Source organism: Benincasa hispida, chromosome 1, assembly GCF_009727055.1.
Source record: "Benincasa hispida cultivar B227 chromosome 1, ASM972705v1, whole genome shotgun sequence".
NCBI classification, from domain to species: domain Eukaryota; kingdom Viridiplantae; phylum Streptophyta; class Magnoliopsida; order Cucurbitales; family Cucurbitaceae; genus Benincasa; species Benincasa hispida.
Window position 1 is genome coordinate 30220718 of NC_052349.1, and position 16327 is coordinate 30237044.

Here is a 16327-nt window from a genome sequence, read left to right on the forward strand (position 1 = left end):
CAAATTATAACTGTTGATTCTTTTTATTAAATAAAACTAAAATTATGGAAACTCATTAAGAATTATTTGAAAGTTTAGAGGGTAATTCTTTTAAATGTTAAAAATATTTTTAAATATAAAAAAATATCAGTGTCTAGTATCTATCACTGATAGAGTAACATTTTGCTATATATATAAATAAATTGGTTCATTTTCTCATTTTGAAAACAACCCAAGTTTAAACGTGTAGAGATTTTCACATAAAGTGAGTTATAAATCTTTATTAACGATATCCTTGTTTATATAAGTTATAATTATTCTTTAGTCATCGGAATTTGAACTTTATGTTTGATAAATCTCTAATTGAAAAAAGTTTAGTCTCTCTCAAAAATTGAATTTTGTATCTGACTAATATGAAGAATACTTTTAAATGGTAATAAATATTTTCTTTTAGGGTAGATGAGTCCCATTTATGCTGACAAAACTTAAAGGTTAGTTGTGTTCTAGCTGAATTGCTGTATAAGGAAATAATTGAACTAATCCATGAATGTTATTCCTCTATGTATATTAGTAATAAAAGTTTGCGTGTAAAAAAGATGCATGTGATTAGGTGAGGAAAGTTTGCCAAGAAAAAGGGAAAAAATAAACTTGTGAGGAAAGAAATCAACCTTCTTTTTATACACGTTAGAACCTAATTTGAAAGTAATTTTAGCTAATTCAAAATCACCTCAATAGATTTAATCACATCAAATGTTGTTTATTTACTTATTTATTTTTACTATTAAAAGTTGATAATTAAAAAAATAATAATAACATACATAGTTGGTAGTTATCAATAACGACAGAAAGATATCTATCTTATATAGATTTTTTTTTGTAAGTCTTACTTTACCATTATAATTGACCTACTCATAGATGATTTATGGTTGCATTTAGATTGAATATATAGCTTTCTTGCATCAGGTGACCATATCTTATTCGATAATTAAGAAATAAAGAAATGACATATAGATTAGAAAAGAACCCACTTTTCTTAGGAAAATGTTTCTCCATGTCTTTATGCTCTATAATTCTAAATTATGTGAAGAGAAATTTTGATCCAAAGTTGAAGCAAAACAAGGCAACATAGGTTAAAAAAACCAAACATTATATTCTAAGTTGACTAGGGAAATGAAGTGGTCAAATTAAATTTTATTGCATAAGCAGTGTTGTGTTCTTCAGTTCAATCAAATTTCAAATATGTTGAAAACCACCGCAAGCCTAGGCCAAACAAAATTCTATGATTGAACCAAAAAATTCAATATATATATATATATATATAGCCCATCAATATTGAAAAAAGAAGCCAAAAAAATCCAAAGGACCAAAACAAAAATCCAACAAGTGGCTCTTTTGAACCCTCAAACCCATTACAAATGACACCTCCCCTTTTGCTTTTTGGTGGTCCAAGATTTTCTCTCTTATTGACACCTACATAACTTTTATCTACTTTTTGCCCTTCATGACTTTTCTTTTTCCTCTTTTCTTTCATTATTATGTTACTAGTTTTGGTCATGTTTCTAAAACAGTGTATATTATGGAATTTGGTTTTGGACCTATATTTGTTTTATCCTACAATAAATGACTTTAGGTTATTGAATCTTAAGCTTACTTATATTATATCATGTTTTTTTTAATCTTCTATTGGATATGATAATATGGTTACATGTTCACTTATTAATATATATATATTTTTATATATATTTTCTAGTTTGAACTAAATTTTGTTAATAAAGTATAAGTTTATTTTTAGGGTAGGTTTGGAATACCTTCTAATTCAAACCATTTTGAAAAAATATATATATTTAATAATTATAAGGGAAAATATCAATTTATACCCCTAAACTTTAGGAGTTGTCTCAATTTAAACCATAATAAATATATCAATTAAACCTCTAAACTTTTATAAATTGATCGATCTATACTCTTAATCAAAATTTCGTTTGAGAATTATCCATGCATTTATTCTAATAATCCATTTTGTAAAGTCAACATATTTAAAGAAATCTATACATGGTTGAGAATCAATACATGGAAGATCTTTAAAGATCATCGTAATGAAAGGTCTAAATTGATTCAGTATGAAACTTTAAGAGTTCAATTGACTCAAATCATAAGTTTCACATGATATTGGTCGAATGTGTTGGAGATTTGGTTTGTTGACTTTATAATTTTCTCTAAGGCAGTGGTTCTGCAGATATCTCAAATAAAGTCTTAACATCAAGTTGTGACATCAAAAAATCTTGCAGAATATTTTTCTTATCTGGAAATATCCGTCTGTGATATTTAGTCCGATTTGTTCCTTTTTTTGAAGTGTGACTTTTTATTCCAAATAAGGACTTATTTCCTTGACTGGATTCGATTATTTAAAGTGAGTTTTGCAATCCTTTTAGGGTTGCCGCATTTGTTTAATTGAGCAAGACGTTTTTTGTATTTCGGCTAAACTATTATAAATCGTATTATTGCTCTTTTGCTTACTATTTCGCTCTGCATGTTCTTTATCTGTTGAGCGCAATGCTTCGAAGAGTTTCACGGTCTTAGGGGTAGCCTAAGCCATCGCTGTCAAAGAAGGGATTCTTAGTCTTAAGTGAGCCTAAGACTCAGCTTCAAAGAAGGAGTTCTCTATCTTAGGAGGACCTAAGATTTGCCAGTGAAGGGAGTTTGTTGATTCAAGAGGAAGATAATCAAGTTGAGAGAAGTCTCACACATTATCGGGAGCCGAAGTGTCAGATGTTAATATTAACATACTTAGAAGAAGATTAAGTTCAGAGGGAGTCTCACATCTAGGGGGAGCCTAGGTGAAGTGTGAGTTAAGCTCTACGTGAGCCACTGTAGTGTTGGATTTTATGTCCTAAAACTCTTGGTTTGTAAACAATAAAATTATTATAAAATTCAATAAAGTTATTATTGGAGTTTGATTCAATAAAGTTGTTATTGAATTTATGAATTGCTTATTTCGTTTTAGAAATAAATCTAATAAACTAAAAGATCCATGACTATTATATGAGTACTTGAACTTTATGTAGAGACATAAAAGTGGACCATGTTTGAGTAAATAGTCAAAATGATCTATAATATACGAATAAGGTTGGGTGCCTTATTCTGGTAATACTATCGGATGCGGCCCACTCTGTAGTTGTTATAAGAAGTTGTAAACTGCTACAAACGAAGTGATCCTAATTCATTCATGTAGTGACATGAAGAATGAGGGCGTCCTGTGCAATGAGTTTGCATAAGATCAAACCAAGAAATAAGTCACTCTTACTTTATAGCAACCGTTTACTGTTAAAACTGACTATTTCAAATTCAATGACCTAGGATAACTTGATCTTAATCCTGAGCTAACTATGAATTCTTATTTATTCGGGATTATCCTTTGATCTGCATAGGTGAGAGTAGTCCAATAGCACTGCTTAATAAGCCTTCTATTTTGGGGATAAGACCGAATAGATAGCTGGGGACATAGCTTTGCAAGATGGAATTCACTCCTACCCGATCTAGGGTTAGCAAATAGGTTGTTCTCTTAAGCACTGATGTTTAGTCTTGAATAATGGGTCCCATCCTCTCATGATTGAGAGGACCATGATTTATAAGTTAGACTATAAATCAATTATTCAATGGAGGATCAGTGGGAGCATAAGGAGCAAGATGTATTTACAGAGGTAAAACAGTAATTTTGATCTAGCTGTAAATATGAACGACCTGTGAAGGATCGACTTATCGATTATGATTAAAATGAACAAAAATAGATCTACAGTGAGGAGAATGCAACTATCGAGCTATAGTGGTATGTCTTGGTAGTTAATAAATAGTGACTAATTCAGTTCAAAGAGTTTAACCAATTAATTGCAAATCTTGGAGCTCATGATCTGTAGGTCCATTAGGTCTCCCTACTAGCTCACAAACGGATTAGCATTAGAATAGCGTGATAAGTTGATTTGAAATGTTCAAATTCAAATTAAGGGATTAGTAAGTGTATGTGATATAATTACACGTTTAATTTTGGAATTAAATGTAGTTGAAGAATCGATTAATATATAAATATGATTTAAATATTAATTTCATGAATGAAAATTCATGGTGATGGATTTGGTGACAAATTAATTTAATTGTTTAATTAATTATTATCTATTAATTTTATTAGAAAAATTAATTATTGAATTAATTTTTGTAAAATTAATAAAATTTCAATTTTAATTAAAGAATTAAAATTTAAAATTGATTTTGATTTTGAAATTGAAATTCAAAATTCAAAATGGAAAAAAATTGAAAATTTGGAAAAACCCACAAAGTAGGATTTTTTCACTTATACTTCAAAGCACCTTAATCATCATAATCCACTAATTTCACCAAGTAGGTGGTGTCTTGATGGGATGAAGACTTCAAAGCATGGGTTGATGGTTTTAAATACCAAAAAAAGGGGATTCAACTAAAAAGTACATGCAATTGCTGAATTGCTGGGTTTATGAAAGTTGAAGAAGTTGTTTTTCAATAAACTGAAAAAACTAGAAAATCTTTCATCCAATTTCCCCAAGTTCAAGCTTGTTTTGAGTTTCATAACTTAATCTAATGCTCCTAGAGAATAGTAGGAAAGCTCTAATGGTGGTCTACGACTTTAATTGAAGAAGATTGCTGCTCAAATTCGTGTTTGAAGAGGATCTTCAAAGGTATGTGTTGAAAACCTCTTAATAACCTATGAACATGCTTATTTTGATATTAAAATTGAGGAATTAGATTACTTAATGATCTTGTTTTCTTCCGTTGCATGTTTATATAAACCAACATGTAGTAGTTGGTGTATTATAGATAAATACTACATTGTAAACTGCTTAACTTTTTAATGTTAGTGAGTTATCTTTCCTGGGCACTCTGCTCTCCAAACGTAGGTGTTTATCACCAAACTGGGTTACCAACCGCTGTGTGCCTTTACTTGTTTACTTCTATTGGTATTTTTTTTTTCTTATAGTTGTTGTCAGTGCTTTCTATTTAACCTCTGCATATCGAGTACAAGTCATCCTATTTTCTTTTTCAATTGGTATCAGAGCGGGTCACCTTTATCGCAGGTGCTTCGATCATGGACGGAATCAAGGAAGAAGGTTCTTCCACTCGTCCACCTGATCTTGATGGAACAAACTACACTTACTGGAAAGCTCGAAGGACAACCTTTCTGAAGTCAATTGATAGCAAAATCTGGAAGGTTGTTGTATCCTGATCCTACCATCAAAACTGATGATGGAAGGAAAATTTTGAAGCCAAAATCTAGTGGTTTGGAGAAGAAGATGAAGCCTCTTTGAGAAATTTTGATGCCTTGAATGTCATATTCAATGGTGTGGATCGCAACATATTCAAATTAATTAACACCTGTGTCTCATTAGGGTGGCATGGGACATCTTGTCTGTTGCTCATGAGGGAACGTCTAAAGTAAAGATGTCCAAGCTACAGTTGATAACATCAAAGTTTGAGCATCTTACAATGCACGATGAAGAATCCATTGCTGAATTTAATGTACATTGTTAGAGTTAACATTCAACATGCGAAAGAGATTTGGATCTTAAGCACTCTAATTATATCAATTTTAGTAAATAAGCATGCAAGGTCATACATAACAAATTAGAGTTAGAATGTACAACCTTTGTAGATCTCCAAAAATGACACAATCCCTCTTTGTATTCTAATCGCGAACAGTTCGTAGAAAACCACAAGAGTTTTCCCCATTATTCTCCCTTGAAACGGATTGTAGGACCCAAATTCTGAAGAAATTGAAGGGAATTTTGGGATTGTAGAGATTTTGGTGTGAGAATTTGAAAGACAAAACTCTTTCAAAAAACATATTTGTATGAACTTTTTCCTCCACCAATTATCTTCTATTTATAGTGTAATTACATGCAAAAAGACTTTATCTCAAGTTGATACTTAATTTTGCATGCATTAAGTGGAATTTGAGGTGTTTTAGTAAGTGGAAAAAGTAGGATAATTTCACTCACTATGAATTTGGGATAATTCAACTCACTTGAAAAATTCATTTAATCTTTTGCATTTCAAAAAACTCTTTTTAAATGAATTTTAATTTTAAATAAAATTAATTCAAATAATTACTTTTAAATAAAATCCATTTCTTTAAAACTAATTTTAAATAAAATTAATTTTAATAATTAATTCTAAATAATTTAATTAATCAAATTAATTTAATATCAAATATTAAATTAATAAAACACCAATCCCGAACGTGAATCCCCATTCACGTGTATAATTTTTAAGTCAAATTTAAATAATTAAAACTCTCTAATTTTGTTTAGTTCAACAATTAAACTATATAATTACGTTAATTACATCATATATAATTAACGATTATTCCCTAAACCGAATTTGAACGTTCAAATTCTCTCATCACACTGTCCTAAGGTATAGTCCGATATGATTTAGTAGGGGGATCTAATATACCTATAGATCATGAGCTCCAATGATTCAAGATTAAATGACGAAACTCTTTAACCTAATTAACCAACATTAGTTAATTGTCGAGACACTCCACTAATGAGAAGCTGCACTCTCCTCATTGTAGATATATTTCTATCCACATTATTTAACCATGATTAGTAATTTGATCATTCACAGATTGTTCGTAATTACAACTGGATCAAAATTACCATTTTACCCCTATAATTACATCTTGTTCCTTAAGTTCCACTGATCCTCTAATGAACAATTGGTTTGTGGTCCAATCACTAAACCGAGTCATTCTCGACCCAATGAGAGGGTGGGACCCCTTGTTCAACATCAGAAGTTAGAACTTAAGAGAACAATCGATCTACTATCCCTAGAATCGGGTAGGAGTAAATTCCATCTTGCAGAACTATGTCCCTAGCTATCTACGTGGTCTTACCCCTAAAATGGAAGGCATATTGAGTTGACGATATTGAGACACTCTCACCCATGCAGATTAAAGGATAATCCCGAATAAATAAAAGTTCATAGTTAGCTCAGAATTAAGATCGAGTTACCTAGATCATCAAATTGAAATAATCAGTTTTAACAGTAAACGACGTTATAAAAAAAATGACTATTTCGTGATTCGGTCTTATGCAAACATCTTTTGTATAAGATGTCCCCACTCACATGTCTCTACATGAACGATTTTAGGATCACATCATTTGTATCAAATATAAAATGTGCCATATCCATAGTGTCCCTAAGATAAGGTACCCAACCCCATCCTTATACTTATAGACCCTTTTGGCTATATACTCAAACTAATCCACTTTTATATCTCCACATAAAGTTCAAGTATTCATGCTATAGTCAGGGGTTCGTTAGTTTATTGGATTTAGGCTTTGACATGTGCAATTTACATATTCAATAATAACTTTGCTGAATAAATCTCAATAACATCTTTATTGCAAATAGAATATGTTTAATGTTTACAAACTGCGAGTTTTAGGACACACAAACCCAACAGACTCCCACTTGGACTAAAACTCCAGTAAGTTTACATATATATACAATGTTGAGTATGAGAGAACAAAAATATAAATATAATAAACTAGGGCATCAGATACCCATGAATTCTCCCACTTGTCCTAGATTTATAAGTCTCGTAGTCTTAGTTTGACTAGGTGACCCTCATTATGCTTCCCGTGCTTATGGCTTCTCGGGTCTTTTGAATTAGCAACTGGAGTGTGATAGAGAGATGTATATTTTGAACTACTTCCAAACTAGTTAAAAATTCCCTAAGCCATACTTCTTCTTTCGCTGCTTCAAATGCAGCTACATACTCCGCTTCCATGGTAAAGTTAGCAATACAACTTTTCCTTATACTCCTCCATTTAGAGTGAACACTAATCCCAAAGTTGATTTCCTTGAATTAATATTGGTTTGAAAATCAGAGTTAGTGTATCTTGTAAAGATCTTAGGACCATACACAAACATATAGTCCCTCGTTCTCCGAAAATACTTGAGGATGTCCTTAATGGCAGTCCGATTGGACATATATCCATAATTGGACTGAAACCTGTTGACTATTCCAACTGCATAACATATGTCTGGGCATGTACACAACATGACATACATCAAACCCCCAAATACTGATGCATAAGGAATTCATTTCATACCCTCAACTTCTTGAGATGTCTTAGGAGATTATTCTTTAGACAGATGCATTTCTTGAAATTTTGCATCTTATATTTAGACAAAATCTTATCTATATAAGATGTCTGAGATAAGGCTAGCGTTCTGTTCTTGCGATTCCGATCTCTTTGGATTCCAAGAACATATTGAACATCTCCTAAATCTTTCATTGCTAGTCATTTTTTAACATCAACAAGGAATCCTACCTTATTCTCAATGAGTAGGATATCATTAACATATAATACCATAAAGGCTATAGTCTTGTTAATAATTTTCTTGTAAACACAAGGTTCGTCAATGTTCTGTTTAAAGACAAAAGATTTGATCACAGTATCAAATCTTATATTCCAGGATTGAGATGCTTGTTTCAATCCATAAATGGATTGTTTGATCTCATAAGCTTTTTTCTCTTGACCCTGTTCAATGAATCCCTCTAGCTGAGATAAATAGATACTCTATTCAAGATAACCATTCAGAAGGTCTGTCTTGACATCCATTTTCCATATTTCATAATCATAAAAAGGCAATAATGGACAAGAGTATTCTAATTGACTTAACCATGACAACCGGAGAGAAGGTTTCTTTATAGTCCATCCCCTCTATTTGGGTAAACCTTTTTGCCACGGGTTGAGTTTTATAGGTCTGTACCTTACCAGCTTGGTCTCATTTTCTTTTGTAGATCCATTTACAACCAATAGATTTTACCCCATCTGGTTGATCTATAAGTTCCAAGATTAAATTGAAGTACATTGACTCTATTTTGAGATCTATGATTTTTATCTACTAGTCTCGGTCTACATCTTTCATTTTCTGTTTAAAGGTCAATGGATCCTCTAAGCCATCATCAGGTATGGCGAACTAAGTTTCTATAAAACCCATGTATCGGTTAGGCTATTGAACAACCCTCCCACTATGTCAAGGCGCTATCAACCCTTGAGAGGGATGTGATTGACCAGGCGTACTAGTTTCATCAACTCTTGTTGATGGACTCGCTTGATCAACAACTCTTGTTGGTCTCTTTGTAGTCACCTTGGACATTTCATTCAATACTAGTTTACTGCGAGGTTGGTAATTTCTTATGTGGTTCTCTTCTAAGAATGTAGCGTTTGTCGATATAAACACTTTATCATCTTGAGGATCATAAAATAGACCAGTTCTTTGGGGTATCCTATAAATAGGCATACTTTTGAACGATGTTCCAATTTCTTCCGATTCTGCACCAGCACGTGTGTCGGACATCTTCAAATCCTGAAGTGACGTAAACTACCTTTACGCCCTCTCATAACTCATATAGTATTTTAGAAACACTTTTTGAGGAAACCATGTTCAAAATAAATATTGCAGTTTGTATTACGTATCCACAAAACGAATTAGGTAAACGAGCATAACTCATCATTGAACGAATCATGTCTAACAGGGTTCTATTTTTCCTCTCCGCTATACCATTTTGCTGAGGTGTACTGAATGCTATGAGATGAGACTGAATTTCGTGCTCTATTAAATGGTCCTGGAATTTCAAGCCCATATACTCACCACCTCGATCTGATTGAAGTATTTTAATCTTTTTACCTAATAGGTCTCTGCCTTATACTCCTTGAACTTTTCAAGAGTTTATGATGCATTAGGTAAACATATCCATATTTAGAATTAAAACTGATGAAATATTCAGATTCTTCTCGAGCCTTAACATTCATCAGACTACAAAGGTCTGAATGTACAAGCTCTACTGGTTCTTTGGATCTTAGACCTTTTCTCATAAAAGATCTTTTGGTCATTTTACCATTAAGACATGACTCACACAGAGGTAAAGAGTTATCTTTTAACTAATTTAGGAGTCCACTCTTAACCAATCTCCCAATCCTATTAAGATTTATGTGCCCAAGTTTTATGTGCCAAAAATAGGTATTAGGAGAAATTTTTTATTTTCTGTTTTGAGTTTTCAACTGTTTTAAACATCTCTATATTTAAAATAGCTTTTGTCTCATTTGGTTTTAACACATACAAGTTATTTTCAAGTTTAGCAAAAGATAATCGAATACCTCTTGAACTAATGAGCACTTCTTTGTTTTCAAAAGTAACTTTGACAAATGTTCTAATAAACAAGAGATTGATATTAATTTCCTTCTCATGTCAGGTACATAATAAACATTTTCTAAAAAAATGTAAACATCTCCAAATAATAATATCAAATATCCCACTGCATGGGCTGAGACGACCTTTTATGTTCTCACTTTGGAAGCCATCTTGCCTTCTGCAAGCTATTTCTGGGAACTAGTTTCCTGAATAAAATTACAAATATGGTTAGCGACACCCAAATCTAATATCCAGGTCAAATGAGAATTCTCCACCAAACATGTTTCAACAACAAGTAAATCATATTTACCTTGTTTTTCCTTCTCAGCAAGATATTTAGGGCAATTTCTTTTCAAGTGGCCATCTTTGTTGCAATGGTAACATTTACCTTTAGCAACCTTAGCCTTGCTTTTCTTTGCAGGAGCTTTCTTTTTCCTTTTTCCATTCTTCTTCATTTGAATACTGTTATCCTTAGAAGTTGAAGGACCAAACTTTGTACTAGAGGATTTAGTCCTAGAGGACAATCCTTTCTAGAATTTACTAGGGGTTACAATATTTACTTCCCCTTCTTGTGCCTTATATTTCATTAGAGACTGATAAGCTTGAAGCTAGTAGTCAGATTATATTCTATTTTGTTCATCATTGTATTTGTTCTAAACTGTAAGAAACTCTTCGGAAGAGATTCCATGATGAAACTAACCTAGCTCTTCTCATCAATGATAGCCTGTTGGCCTCTTCAATATTGAAGTGGACCATCATGTCTAGGACATGTTCTCTAACAGAGGCTCCCTCCTTCATACGAAAGTTGTAAACATATTTGCGAGTATCATGCCGAATGGATGTGGATGGTTGTTAGAACATTTCTTGCAATAAAACCATGATTGCCTTAGCAATGATCATGCTCTCGTGCTTCTTGGTCAAAACATCTGATATGCTTGCTAAGATATAGGCTCGAGTTTTCTCATTTGCCCTAACCCATTTATCATATGCATCTCGAACATTTTTATTTGTAGTCGAGCTAGGAACTGAAGGACATTCCTTCGTTAAAACAAACCTCAAATCATCTATTACTAGTATCATATTGATATTTGATTTCCAGGTTGAATAACCATTACCGTTAAACTTATCGAAAGCTCAAAGTTGAATGATAAAGTTCGACATGTTGAAAATATAAATAAATTCTATTAGTAAACTAATTTTAAATCCCATTTAATTTTAGCAAAAATAATAATGTACCCATATCTCATTATTAATTGCAATGATACTTTAATGAGTCAAAATAGATATTATCGAGGGAAAGTTAAATATTCCTTCACTAAAGAAGGATATTCTTAACTAAATCTAATGCCAAAATAACTCTTTATTCCTATAGTCATTTAGCTATCCTTTTTGGTCAATAACTTACTAACACTTAGTGACTATTGTAAGTGTGACCCTCCATTTTCAGATTTCAAAGAACAATATCAACAAGCTCCCGAATTGGAAGACAATGACGAAGATGAAACTAAGAAATCTTACTCATTTATGAAGTTTGTGGTGTTCCGATCCCTATGTTACAACTTCTGAATGGGTGGTCGCCTAAAAATGACACACAGATGAACATAGGAATCTCACAGTGCAACCTAATGGAAAAGACCGCAAGATACATTGACACATTTCCTTCACCCACTTACTATGAACTACTTCCCCTATTCACCTTGTTATTGACCCATGCAAATACTTTTCGGATGGAGTAGTCGCGGTAAAATCGACACGAAGCTAAGCATGGATCTCATGGTGTGAACTCTTAGGGACGTGAGAACTAAAAACAATATATCATATATATTATTTATCTTCTACTAAAGTGTTCTACTTGTTTAGGTATATATTTACTTAGGAATATTTCGGCTAAAAACAACCTAAGTCTAGGTATTCATCCAAGTACAACGTTTATATTTGGATTTAACCTATGATGTTTAAGTGATAAACCAATTTATTACCTCACATGGCTCACACATGCTCATAAAACCGTGTTAACAACACTTAAGGATCGGCTAAAATCCCCAGGTAGCAGGTGTTTCATAAACCGTCAACTTAAGTGCCTCTAGCCTTAGACAGAATTTAGCCCAGGTGAGTTTGTAACCAAAGTTTTACAAGATAACGACCTATTTAACTATTTAAAACAAGTTATTATTTGTTAACCCTAGGTGAGCAGCATTTTATCTTTGTTATAGATTTTTAAATGTCTAATTCATTTTATAACACTTTATAAAAGATAGACATGCTTACAATCCATAACATTCATCCAACATTCCATAAGTTAATATAACCAATTATATTAAACATGAAATCCTAGTACATGCATACTATATATTATAGCTAACTGTAACATACTTTCAATGCATGCTACATACTTCTTATGGTGGGATTTAAGTCTATATAACATATATTATGCACAAACAAGATTTAATTTAATTATAATATACATTCTACAATGCATAAATAATTAAACATACACTGATATGAACAAGTTTTGGCATCCTAAACAAGAAAACAACCTAAATTATTACAAGAATAATTAAAAACAGGCTCTTGAATCGCCCGAACTAACCCTAAATCCCTCAAACTGAACCTTAAAGGAATCAAAATGGCTAAACCGATCCAAATAGGCTTGAACCGGCCGAATCGCGAACTGCCCGAACCGTCATGAACCATGCACACCTCATCTAGATCGGCTTAAGAACAACATTGCAACGTTTCTTCTTTAATTACATCCTAATTTCAACTCTAATGACTAATAAATTTACAAACTATTAATCACACATTAAGGCCTATAAACAAGGATCCAATTACAACAATTACAACATAATTGAAGAGAAATCTAATGCCAAAACTGTAATATATTCATATCAGCACCCATTTCATACAACTTATGAAAAACACCCACCAAGCTAAAAATAACGTAAATCGAGTGCTTAAAACATGCTCTAATACTAATTATTAGAGTTAATATTCAACATGCAAAAGAGATTTGTTAAGCATTCTAATTATATTAATTTAGTAAATAAGCATGCAAGATCATACATAGCAAATTAGGGTTAAAATGTACAACCTTTGTAAAACTCCAAAAATGATGCAATCACTATTTTTTTTTAATCATGAATGGTTCGTTAACAGTCACAAGAGTCTTTCCCACTATTCTCTAGCCTTGGAAGGAATTGTGAGATCCAAATTCTAAAGAAATTGAAGGAAATTCTGGGATTGAAGAGATTTTGGTGTGAGAATTTGAAAGAACAAAATTCTTTAAAAAAAACAAATTTGCATGAACTTTTTCCTCCACCAAATTTCTTCTATTTATAGTGTAATTCTATGCAAAGAGACTTAATCTCGAGTTGACACTTAATTTTGCGTGCATTAAGTGGAATTTGAGGTGTTTTAGGAAGTGGAAAAAGTGGGATAATTCCATTCACAATGAATTTGGGATAATTCCACTCACTTGAAAAATTCATTTAATCTTTTGAATTTCAAAAAACTCAATTTAAATGAATTTTAATTTTAAATAAAATTAATCCAAATAATTATTTTTAAATAAAATTCATTTCTTTAAAACCAAATTTAAATTAAATTAATTCTAATAATTAATTTTAACTAATTAATTAAACAATTTAATTAATCAAATCAATTTAATATCAAATATTAAATTAATAAAACACCAATCCCGAACATGAATCCTCAATACGTGTATCAAATTTAAATAATTACAACTATCCAATTTCGTTTAATTCAATAATTAAATTATATAATTACATTAATTATATCATATATAATTAATGATTATTCCCTAAACCGAATTTGAACGTTTCAAATTCTCTCATCACACTGTCTTAAGATTTAGTCCGATATGAGGTAATAAGGGGATCTAATAGACCTACAGATCATGAACTCCAATGATTCGAGATTAACTAGCGAAACTCTTTAACCTAATTAACCAACATTCGTTAACTACTGAGACACCCCACTAAAGCCCAATAGCTGCACTCTCCTCACTGTAGATATATTTTGGTCCACATGATTTAACCATGATTAGTAAGTTGATCATTCACAGGTTGTTCGTAATCACAGCCGGGTCAAAATTACTATTTTACCCCTACAATTACATCTTGTTCCTTAAGTTCTACGGATCCTCTAATGAACAATTGGTTTGTGGTCCAACCACTAAACCGATTCCTTCTCAAGCCAATGAGAGGGTGGGACCCCTTTTTCAAGACCAAGAGTCAACACTTAAGAGAATAACCGATATACTATCCCTAGAGTTGGGTAGGAGCGAATTTCTTCTTGCAAGACTATGTCCCCAACAATCTACTCTATCTTACCCCTAAAATGGAAGGTATATTGAGTCGGTGATGTAGAGGCACTCTCAGACATGTAAATTAAAGGATAATCTTGAATAAACAAGAGTTCATAGTTAGGTCAAGATTAAGATCGAATTACCTAGGTCATCAAATTGAAATAGCCAGTTTTAACAGTTATAAAGAAAAGTGACTATTTTGTGGTTTGGTCTTATGCAATTTGCATAGGATGTCCCCACTCGCATGTCTCTACATGAATGATTTCAGAATCACATCATTTGTATCAATAATTACTTTATTGAATAAATCTCAATAACATCTTTATTGCAAATAGAATATGTTTAATGTTTACAAACTGCGAGTTTTAGGATGTACAACCCAACATGCTAGACATTGCAAATGAGTCATTTGCTCTCGAGAGAAGATTTCATAAGAAAAACTTGTCAGGAAAGTACTTAAATCTCTATCAAGAGATTTGACATGAAATTCACTGCCATTTAGGAAGCTCAAGATATAACAAAGTTGAGAGTAGACGAATTATTTGGCTCCATACTCACTTTTAAAATGTCCCTTGATGGGAAAGTCAAAAAGAAAAAATAAGAGAATTGTCCTTCAATCTGCGGTTCAAGAAGAGTTGGTTAATGACAATAGAGAACCAGAAGATCCTCTTGCTGTATCAATTGCCTTGCTTTCAAAACAGTTTAACTATGTGTTCAAACATTTTGTAAGAAGTATGGCTTTTACAATAACAACAAGTTTGTGAAGGGATCGAATCCTGTAGTGGAAGTGTTTTTGTGAAAACGCTTGCATCCCACAATTTTATTTTTACATAAATAATTTCAGTATACTAAAGTAGAATATAAACATGTAATATAGCATGCTTTATGAAAAAAGATTAGAACCATTCTTACTTTGTAGATTTCCGAGCTTCACGAACAACCCTCTTTAAGTTCCAATGAATGATTCCTCCAATGATCTTGATCACGAACGATTTCTTGAACAATCTCGAACACTACCACGAGAGTAACCTTGTTATTCTCTAGGATTCTAATAAGGGATAGGTGGTATCCAACTACTGGGAGAAGGAGAGGATAAAAGGTTTTTAGAGAGTAGAGATGATTCTCTTTATGACTTAGGGAAAATTTTGCACAATAACATTTGTATGTTGTGTATTGTCAGTCTCTATATGTCCCAGAGTGGCCATAGGGAGGTCTTTAATAGAGAAAGGCAAAGCCATTTTCCTATTTCCCCTTTCTACAATTAATTAATTAAATAACACTTATTTAATTAATTAGCACAATTAAATAATACTTATTTAATTTAATTTGCACATTAATTAAATAATTATTTAATTTAATGTACATATGTATTTAATTATCATAAACATCATATGTATATGTGCAATATCTCTCTATTAATTAATTTTTTGAGATTCTAATTCACTTGAATTAATTAATTGAATCTTATTCAAATATTACTTTCCAATTTAATTTGAATTATAGATCATATCCATGATCAATTATATTTTAATTACATTAATATATGGTTTCCTCAAATTAATTTGAACAATTCAAATCGTCCCTCTTAAATATCCTCTAGTGAGCTAACAACGAGACCTGGTGGACCTATAGATCAGAAGCTCTAATGATATGAGATTAATTGGCTAAACTCATTAACCAAGTTAATCCATATTCGTTAACTGTGGGTATACTCTACTAAAGATCCATAGCTGCATTCTTCTCACTATATTTATGTGTCCACAGATATAGACCAATAACAATAAG